General features: G+C 29.5%; 1 protein-coding gene across 4 annotated transcripts in view; it reads right to left on the bottom strand.

Annotated features, from left to right (window-relative positions):
• Positions 1-10,519, bottom strand: part of Esp (Epidermal stripes and patches) — a 158,328-nt gene that overhangs the window by 124,345 nt on the left and 23,464 nt on the right. For 2 of the 4 annotated variants that reach the window (XM_067047271.1, XM_067047272.1), the window contains exon 2: positions 754-805. The exons of 1 other annotated variant lie outside the window; for it this stretch is intronic. The gene's annotated coding sequence lies outside the window, so the exon portion shown is untranslated. Of the gene's footprint in view, positions 1-753; positions 806-7,168; positions 7,190-10,519 lie in introns of those variants that run through there. One more of the 4 variants, XM_067047273.1, reaches the window with a different exon arrangement.

Below are 10,519 nucleotides of genomic sequence, written 5' to 3'. Positions count from 1 at the left end.
ATATATATATATATATATTGTATTATATCTCTGGGGGTCTTGAAAAGACACATAAACAACTAAAAATATTTTGACACAGTTGGAAAATAAGATAAAAAAAGGTAAATTAAGGTAGGGTTAAAATTATGTAAATATAAGTGAAAAGAAAATTAACGAAAAGAAGAAATGATAATTGTATTAATATAAAATACACAATGATAAGAATATAAAAAAAAAATACGCAAACTATTAGTTTAAAAATGAACATGAGTCGTAATAATACATAAAAATATAAAAATTGATTTGAGAAAACAAAATTTTACATACTAAAAAAGATAATATTCTTCATATTATGAAGTATGTAGTTGATCATGCTTTCATGCTGCACATGATCAATTCTTTCTTATTAGCTATTTATTCATTTTTTATTATTCCTGACAATAGAATATAGTTAATTATTTCAAATAAACAAAACTAAATGTAATTTAGAAGAAGCCGTTTTGAAAATCTTTTTAATAAGAGACTATATATATATATATATATATATATTTCATAGTTTTAGGTTATTTTCATGTATTTTAACATATTTTATAGCTCAAAGCTCAACTTAATTGAAGTATTTTGGCATCGTTAATATTTCTGGTGATACCTTAAAAATTATATAAATACTTAAATATTTCAATCCCTCAAAATTTGAGATTTCGCGTTTCAAGTGTAACATTCTGAAATTAAAGCCAAGCACCCAAGACCTGAAATTATTTTAAGCTTACTTACCAAGCGTGATGCTGGCCTCAGACTGCCCTACAGATCTTGAAGATGTTTTCAACTGCACAGATAAAAAACACCCTCTTGATTAATCACCATCAAATAAAACAAAGAGCTTATTAGCTAAAAAAGAAATGCTATAATAAACTCTAATGATCGTTCAAGAACGCAAAACAGGAAACTTGTGCAATATTTGTCTCATTGTCATAAACTATTTTATGGTTGGGATAATGTTGGACAAATGTTGAAGGACAATTAGAGCAAATGGATTCGTATGTGTGAGTGAGATGTTACATAAAATCGTTACATGAAAACAGGATTTAGGAACGCAATTTAAAAATATTTCAAAGAATGAAAGTAATATCGTGAATTATAACCGATTACAGTCCGAGGCGAAATTCGGTCTCATATTTAAAGATAACTTTTAATGACATATCTGTAACCTTCCTCTCTCGTTCAACTTGCAAGAGTCTGAAAACTTGAAGATGGAGTGAACCAAAATGGCGCCCAATATACTCCAACATTTTAACACATAAAAGTTAGTTATTTTTATATTATTAGGCATCCCAATTTTTTATTACTTAGGTAGTTTACATTTAATGTTAACTATACATAATTACTAGTCAAAATTGATGGCTTTGCCAAGTATAACTAAGTGGAATAAAAATTGCGGCTGTTTTAAAACGTTAAAAAACAATTAATTTTTCATTCGTAGCTCTATATCTTCAAAACTACCAGTAACACTAGAAAACCTAATAGAACATCATTTAATGAAGAGTAAATATACTAAAATATGAGCCCGAATAGAGCTATTTAAGTTCTATATTTTTTATAGCTTTTTAATAAGCAACATTTGATAACAAATGCCCTGAAAAATCAGTAATTAGTGAATTTATTTTGAGAAATGTTAAGACGTACAGATCACTGCCAGCTCTATAAAGTAGTTAATGACACTTATCTTCGAAGTTATAATATAATTACAAGATAAAAGTTATAAACTTCTTAATAGTACATTTAACAAGCTTTAATTTGAGTGCTGACAGACCTCTGTATGTCCAATGGTGTTTGAGATATATGTTTTCCATAAATAAACAAAAGATTATCCAGATTATTAGAAATCAACATTTTGTGCATTTATTTTGGAAAATGTCATGAAAAGTACTGCTCCTGCGAAGATAAACTTATATTTTATATAGATATATTTTTTCATAATTCAAACTTTTTGTCGAATATCATGAAAATTATTACTCCTAAGAAGAAAAACGTAATAAACTATTGTTTAAATAAATATATTTTTATTCCTTATTCCGACGTTTCGGCCAATACGGACATCCTCAAGGACAATCTTAATACAATTTTAGAACCACATAATTTAAAAAATATATATTACCCAAATTAGACAATTATTCACATTAAAACTTTTTATCACGAGATTGTTGTGATAAATTTTTAATTTAATGTGAACAATTGTCCAATTAGATAATTAGGCCTAATCTAAGAATTGTTTATTAACAAAATTATATGATTGCCTAAAGGTTTAATTTATCATAGGGTAATTTGTGGACTGATATAAACGACCTGGGCAGAATAGCCTGCATGAAGTTGTTTTTAAAATGTTTGGTTCTAAAATTGTCCTTGAGGATGGCCAAATTGGCCGAAACGTCGGACTTATAAAAGAATAAAAAATGTTTTGAGACTAAAATGGATAAGCTTTTATTTATTTAAACAATATTAACCAGTCTTAAAAAAATTTATAAATAAAGTAATAAATTACTTTATAGTTAATTAAACTAGCTTTAATTTGGGTGCTAATAGAAATATGAACGTGGAATGGTTCTAAAGATATAGATTTGTCAAAATAAATTCACATGGAGGGGCCTGTTTCATTATGAAAGCCAATAGTATTAGTCCATGAATACAAGTACACAAACTATAATGTAGAAGCACTTAAACATTTTGTTTCATTTGTGGGGACGACTATTAGAGATCAGTTTAAAAGGTAAACATTATCTGGTAGAATTGTATGTCAGTGAAATTGTATCAAATACAAACTACTTGATTAATAATATTAGTATTATTATTAAACATAACATTATTATGAAACAGGGTTCTGATGGCAGCAAATGCGTTTTTCGCAATTAAAATTTTGACGTCCTAGGCGTCTGAAAAGAAGATGGCCTCGAGATCTTCTCTAGAAATGTTATTGGAGTTCTATCAGTGGGTAGATTCTCCACATGTTTTTATCATGTTACTATGTCACCTACAGCAAATTTACTTGTTGCATATATATATATATATATGTATACCGTTGTAAATATCAATAAATATTATTATTAAAAAAAACATTTTGAAATTTTAAGAAAAATTTGTCCCGATTAAAATATTTGACTAGAAAAGTAAAAATTCTAAAAACAAAATGTATACATAAGTTTTTTTCTCATCAAATGAAGAATTAGAAAAATAATGAATAATATGCAATCTTTTATAATTCACTCATTGCTTTAAATTCATTTTTTTTTTTAAATTATAATATTTTAATATGAAGCAATGGTTTATCCACACAATAACATTTCCACTATTCAAAATGTTAAGTATCAATTTAACTGATAATTGAAAACTTGAGAGCAAGATGGTGTTATGTGCTATTTTTGGAATATAAGAGACATTAGGTTGCTAAAACAAAAATAACGCAAATATGAAAACATAAATATAATAATATGATATATTATCTTTCTGGTAATAGAGATAGGAGATTATTGTTATAGTCTATTTGGTTATTATGATAATAAAAGATAACCTTCAGGGAGGTAATTATTCTCTTTGATTAAAAATGTATAATAGTTGATATTATAAAAAGTTTTTTTAATTATTGACAATAATATGTCCAATATTAGCATGTAAATACAAATAAGGAGTTATTTATATATTATATATAAAAAAGTTAATCAGGTAAATAGTTTAATGAATAATGTGATACAGTGGTAATGTTGTAAGCATATGTTAAATTTGTTTTCTAGCAACCTGAAGATGGGCGATAACCCCGAAACGTCGTTGTATATGAAATAAACTAATATATTTAAATAAGGGAGATTGTGTTCATTTACCAATTTCATATTAGTTTATAGAAACTCTTCCATTAGAAGTTAATTAATTTAAAATTCAAGGTAACATAGTTGTATTAATTCTATAAAAGAGTGGTTACCATCCAGCGGTCAGATGCGGGTACTTGGGTTAAAATGTCTTTCCGTTATATGCAGGTGTGCTAGAGCAGTGTCGCACTAATCCTTCCACTAGTAATAGTTAATCCTTGTACACTATTTCTTTTACTAACAAGTTATTTTGGAGGCCTGTGATGGATATAATTTTGGAGCAGTGGGCGCCTTTGTTTTATGGGTCCGGGGCAGATAAAATTTTAAGAATTTAGGACCTTCGAATTCCTCTCGTAACCAATCTTTACAATCCAAAATCCTTCGTAAAATCCTCAATGCTCCTTATTTTGTTACTAATAAAACCATCCATAAAGACCTAAATGTTCCTTATGTAACCGATCTAGCCCGAACCCGATATTATTCCTTCCATAATAAACTCCCTAACCACCCAAACCCACTAGTTTCTAACCTTGCTTCCTCTTCCATTCCTGGCAATCCTCCGAGGCGCCTGAAAAGAAGATGGCCTCATGACCTTATATTGTAAACTGTTTTTAGAGTTCTACTACTGGGTAGTTTCTCTACATCCTGTATCATATCATTATGTCATTATGATCAAATTTACTGGTTGTATTTTTTTATACAGTTGTAAATATCAACAAATAAATAAAATAAAAAAATAAAAAGAATTTAGGCAAATACATAACGACAATGTTTTTGCATTATCGTGATTACAAAAAGTAAGTTTAATATGTTGTGACAGTTCGCTGTCAAGTGACAGTTAAACATTAACATTAAACATAGTGGCAAACCCATTTGAAACCTCTCACCATATGATCAATTACAATTAAAACGCCCACCCCACCCACCGGATACAGCAGGCATTGTCTCTTCCGATTGACAATCGTTCCGGTCGCATGGTCTGTCTCAGCGCTTTATATCGGATGATAATACCATTGGTTCGTGGCTGGCCTCAGAAGACGAAGAGTACTTCCGGCGAACACAGTGGTGCGAAACTGCAGTTTTTGTGCAAAAACCCCTAAATCGTTTAATTTTTTTTTTTTTTTTTTTTTTAATATTTTCAAATGTAAAAACATAAATCCTAATATTTCCATTATTAAAATTTTTTTTTTTCCTATAAATAAAATGTTACTCTAATTCATAGTAGTTAACATGTACGTAGGCAAAAAAAAAAAATAAAGAAAACAGTGAATTTATTTTATAGATGGTTTCTTTCTGGAAAGATGCTATAATTAGGAAGTTAATGGCGGAGAAAGATGCTAGTGTCCAAAAAAATTATCAGAGATAAGTGCGAAACTGGTTTATATTTACATTGTGCGAGCCATTGGTTAAGCCTTGTTGCTAACTATTTGAATTCAGTCGTTCTATTTTCAATAATTTATTACGATTATAGCTAATCAAAATTTAAACAGTAATGATTGAATTTTATGAAGTAGAAATAAAATGTTTCATTAATTAATTACCATAAAATGTGTAATTTTTTGGAATGCGGAATTATATATCTTTCTTTTACCTTACGTTTCCATAAAAAGTTTACCTGAGTATGTATGAGTGATAGGCGAAGGTCCCCCTCCTTCACGAAATCTTGCCCATGGTAGTTAATTTGAGATTATTGTTACAAAGTTCAAGAAGGCCCCGGACTTCGAACATATCAATACGTCAATGAAACTTACTAAAAATTTGCTCCAATATCTACCCTTTAATGGGTAAAATATCACAGAAACGAATTTTTCTAGCATTTAATTGGAAGTAGCCGAAGAAATTTAGAATTTTTTTTTACATTTAAACAAACCTACAATTAGTTGGTATTGAATTAATCGAAATATATATGTATATATTTTTGATATTTTAAAACAACCAGTAAAAACTCACTTTTTGCTAATGCCTTAATAACGCTTGTAAAATTATCTCTACAGCTCAAAAATATAATCTGATTGTATAACAATTATGGTGAATTCGTTTATAGGTATTTGAGTGTACGAAAGCACACTCAACAACATGATAAGACATATTTCGTTTTTAGGGTTTTTTTAAACACTTTTCACGACTGTGTCCCAGTATCCTAATGCTACTAGAAAGATAGGAAAATATAAGTGGCCGGTGATCGACAATATTTTGCATAAAACGTATTATACCGTTATTTCACAATGAATTTCTCATTTTTGATAGAAAATGGAGGGAAATTATTCGCACCAATAAAAAATTAAAATTTAAACTATAGGTATTTTATTATATATATATAAATGATTGACCGTATTATTTCAAATTTTGAAGAAGTTGGTCAGGGGTGCGGTCAAAAGGAAACCAACAATAGTCAACAGCTATTTATATGCTGACGTTTCGCCCCACTTTATAGAGCTTCATCAGAGCTGAAAAGATGAAAAAAAACTAAACTATTTGGACTTATCCTAAGTAGGATTATAACATACGAGAAGATAAGTTAAGGTAGGGTTAAAATTAGGTGAATATAATTAAAAAGAAAATTATATACAAATATTTTCTTTTTAATTATATTCACCTAATTTGTTTGATAATTGGTTCAATAGTCGCAATAAATTATTGAAAATATAATGGCTCGTGCAATGTAAATATAAGGCAGTTTTGCACTTATCTCTGATAATTTTTTTGGACGGCAGCATCTTTCCCCGCCATTAACTTCCTAATTATAGAATCTTTCCAGAAAGATAAAATAAGTTCACTGTTTTCTTGGGACAAAAAATCCAGGGGCGAGCTGTTGCTCTCTCCTACTCCCCTCTGCCTACGCTCATGTTAACTACTATTAATTAGAAAAACATTTTATTTATAGGAAAACATTATTTTGATAATGGAAATGGAACGAAAATAAAAATAGTATTAATATAAAATAGACAATGATAAGAATATTAAAAAAAATACTCAAACTATTAGGATAAAAATGAACGAGAGACATAATAACTCGTAAAAATAGAAAACAAAATTCAACAGTAAAAGACGGAAATATTTAGATATCTTTCAACTGGAACAGCTCGGATGAAGCTCTACAAAGTGGGCCGAATTATCGTTAACTATTTTTGTTTCCTTTTGATCCCACTCCCGACCATATTCGTCATAATCATTGGTATTATAATTCCGATAGTATCATAGTTAAAGACCGAATCTTAGTACAATGAAAACAGAAAAACATACAGTTGAAAAAAATGCAAAATAAGTAAAATTTGGGATATATAAACAATCAAAATCTACTGTTTTGTGTTTGTAGTTATACATAGAATGCTTACCTAACCTTCTTTGAACCTGAGTAAACTCGTTGAGACCTCACTGAAAACTCAAATAAGAATTTTCACTGAGCGCTTCAGAGCCAGTCTGTAGGGCGGAAGAGGAATCAGAATTAAAAATGGTAACAATGCCAGTTAGTCAAGAGCACTCATAATTACTTTTCCTAGAACATTAGTCACTTCTGTTTACCTGTTTTTTTTTCTTACGTTGAGAATTCGAGTCTTTGACGTGTTAAACAATGCTTTGCCTTATCTTATTTTTCTATTATAAACTACGAATTGAACCATGGGCGTTGATGACCTCAGGGTTATACGCCCTAAAGTCCCAGATAACAACAACTACGAATTGAATAAATTTATAATAAAATAAATAATATTGACATATATGTCTATCTATAAATAAAAAATGAACGGTTTGAATCTTTAATTATTTTTGTTTCATTTTAACCGTACCACCAATAGTACAAGAGCCCAAGAGGAGAAAAAAGGTAGTTATCTCACCCCAATTTTTGATTACTTTAATGAATAAGTAATGAAAACTATGTATAATTAATAGTAAAAACTGACGAGTCTGCCAAGTATAGGCAGGAGGAATATTAAATGGCGGCTGTTTCAAAGCGATAAAAACAAAATTTTTCATTCCAAGCTCTATATCTTAAAAAGTAGGAACAACACAAGAAAACCTAAAAGAACATTAATTAAAGAAGAGTAAATTTCCTAAAATATGAGCTCTAATAGAGTTATTTACAATTAATAGTTCTCGAGATATAGCTTTTTAAAAAGCAATATTTCATAAAAATGTACAGAATGTATTGAAAGATCAGTAGTTAGTAAATTTATTTTGAAAAAGCTATATCTCAAAAACCATTTGGCGTACAGATGTCTATTAGCACTCAAATTAAATCTAGTTTAATGAGCTATAAAGTAGTTTATGATGTTTATCTTCGTAGGAGTAACAGTTTACATGAAAGTTGCTAAAATAAATTGATTTATAATTGTTCGGACAAATTTTCATTTGCCAAATTTATATTCATATGTGAATATCATAAAAACTACTACCCCTACGAAGATAAGTGTCATAAACTACTTTATAGTAAGTTAAGATTCCTTTATTTAGAGTTTTGGCAGACATGCGTCTTATGGATCTAGTAATATATTTTTTCAAAAATCCAATATTTTATACGAACAACTAGAAATTAACATTTTGGGAATTTATTTTGTCAAATATCATAAAAACTACTACTCCTACAAATATAAACATAATCAACTATTTTGTAGTAAATTTAACTAGCTTTATTTGATTTGAGCGCTGGCAGACATTGGTTAGTTTCTTATAAATCAAACTTACTGCCGGAACAACTATAAATCAATTTATTTTAGCATATATCATGAAAACTACTATAGGTAAAGGTCTTAAACTACTTTATAGTCCATTATACCAGCTTTAATTTGAGTGCTAATAGACATCTGTACGTCACATAGTTCCTGAGATATAGATTTCTCAAAATAAATTAACTAACTACTAATCTTTCAGTAGATTTTTAAGAAATTTTGCTTTTTAAAAATCTATATCACGAGAACTATTGACGTAAATAGAGGCTTTTAGGGCTAATATTTCAGCAAATTTACTCTTCTTTAAATGATGCTCTCTTAGATTTTCTAGTGTTGTCGGTAGTTTTTATGATATAGAGTTTCGAATGAAAAATTAATGTTTTTTTAAGGTTTTGAAACAGCCGTCATTTTTTATTCCCCTCACCTATACTTGGCAGACTCATGAATTTTGACTATTAATTATACATAGTTTTCATTAAAATAATCTAAAATTGGGGTGAAATAACTGGCTTTTTTTCTCCCCGACTCTTGTACTACAATGTGTAGTATCTTCTCACCATCTTCTCTTCGTACTGGTTTGAATCTTTGTCCACAATAAACTTTTGAATTATTGGACCGATTTACATGCTGTTTTTTTTCAAAATTTTCCCTGTCACCATGGGGAGGTTTAAAGGTACTAAAGAAGCAATGGTGGGGATTTCTGAAGGAATTTCATTTCAAACTTGCGGAACAGGACTTACTGTTGAACAAATTTCAAAGAGCATATAACTTAATACACTAGCGGATTCCATATCGCCTCCATTCCATCGTGCAGGATAACAAACTAACTGTGGATAAACCTTTTGAGTTTCTTCATGATTGCAAGCTCTTTCATAAAATTTAATTAAATTTTAGCACAAGTCCCCTCGTTGTAATAGTTTCATATTTCAATACAATCGTAGCCATGTACCGGACCCTATCCCCCGTCCAGTGTGTGGTCAAGGGTAAAGCCCATAAGTCCTAAATTACAAGTATAGCCTTTGCTTATTTGATGGAATTAAGGCATTAAATATCCTACATCCTATCCTAAACCAAATTTCCAAACTAAAACCAGTAACAACTGTTCTTATATTTAAAACAATTCTCAGGCCACTGCTGATGTACGGCTGTGAAGTCTGGGGAGCGGCATCCTTTACGAAAAATAAAAAAAATTACAATATTTTCAAAACAACGTCCTGAGAATCGCAGTTAATGCTCCTTGCTTCATAAGAAATAGCCAATGGGAATTACAATTGGAGTCAATAGAGGAACGGTTCATGAACTCCCAGTTGCCAACAGTTAAAGGAGCAGTGACCTACAACCTGGGAAACCCAACCTCAACCCGAAGACTGAACTCCAGACTGCTGCAGGACATTCTATTATACATTCTATATTTATTAATTCATTATTCACACTACTTCTATTTTCTCTTCTCTCGTCCCATTTCAAATTAACTTGTTTCTTTTTACTATTAGAGGGCAATTGTTTGTTTTGTTAATTCTACAAATATCATTATTTTTTGTTACTAATTTTTCTTTCCTCTTTTATTAAGAAGCATTATTCTTATTTTTTTTTCTTTTAATTATAACATTGTATATAGTTAGGGGCGTCTTTTGTACGAGACTATACTCCCCCCCCCCTATCCTCCATAATCAAGTGTTAAAAAAAAAAATATATATATATAATGTAACGCTAATATCAATCATATAAGGCCCACCAGGCCGATCTGGTATAAAATAAATAAATTTTAAAAAAGGCAACATTGGCCCATACGTGTATGATGCCATAAAGTAGTTAAATAAAAAAAAAGCTACTGAAATCCCCGATATAAAAAAGATATGAACAAAATTAAAAGTTTTTGGTTTGTAACTAAGAAAATATACGTTTTTTTTTACGATCATCATACACCGATCGCTTTGTCTCTTTTCGAAGTATAGGTGAATATTACTGATTTCATTAAACGATATTACCAGGGCATTCAAAAAGTCCTGTCGTTTTTCGTTT

Source organism: Halyomorpha halys, unplaced genomic scaffold, assembly GCF_000696795.3.
Source record: "Halyomorpha halys isolate HHAL.00 unplaced genomic scaffold, Hhal_1.1 Scaffold65.1, whole genome shotgun sequence".
Classification (NCBI taxonomy): domain Eukaryota; kingdom Metazoa; phylum Arthropoda; class Insecta; order Hemiptera; family Pentatomidae; genus Halyomorpha; species Halyomorpha halys.
The sequence above is the reverse complement of the archived record's forward strand: the minus strand, read 5'-3'. Positions and strand labels throughout refer to the sequence as shown.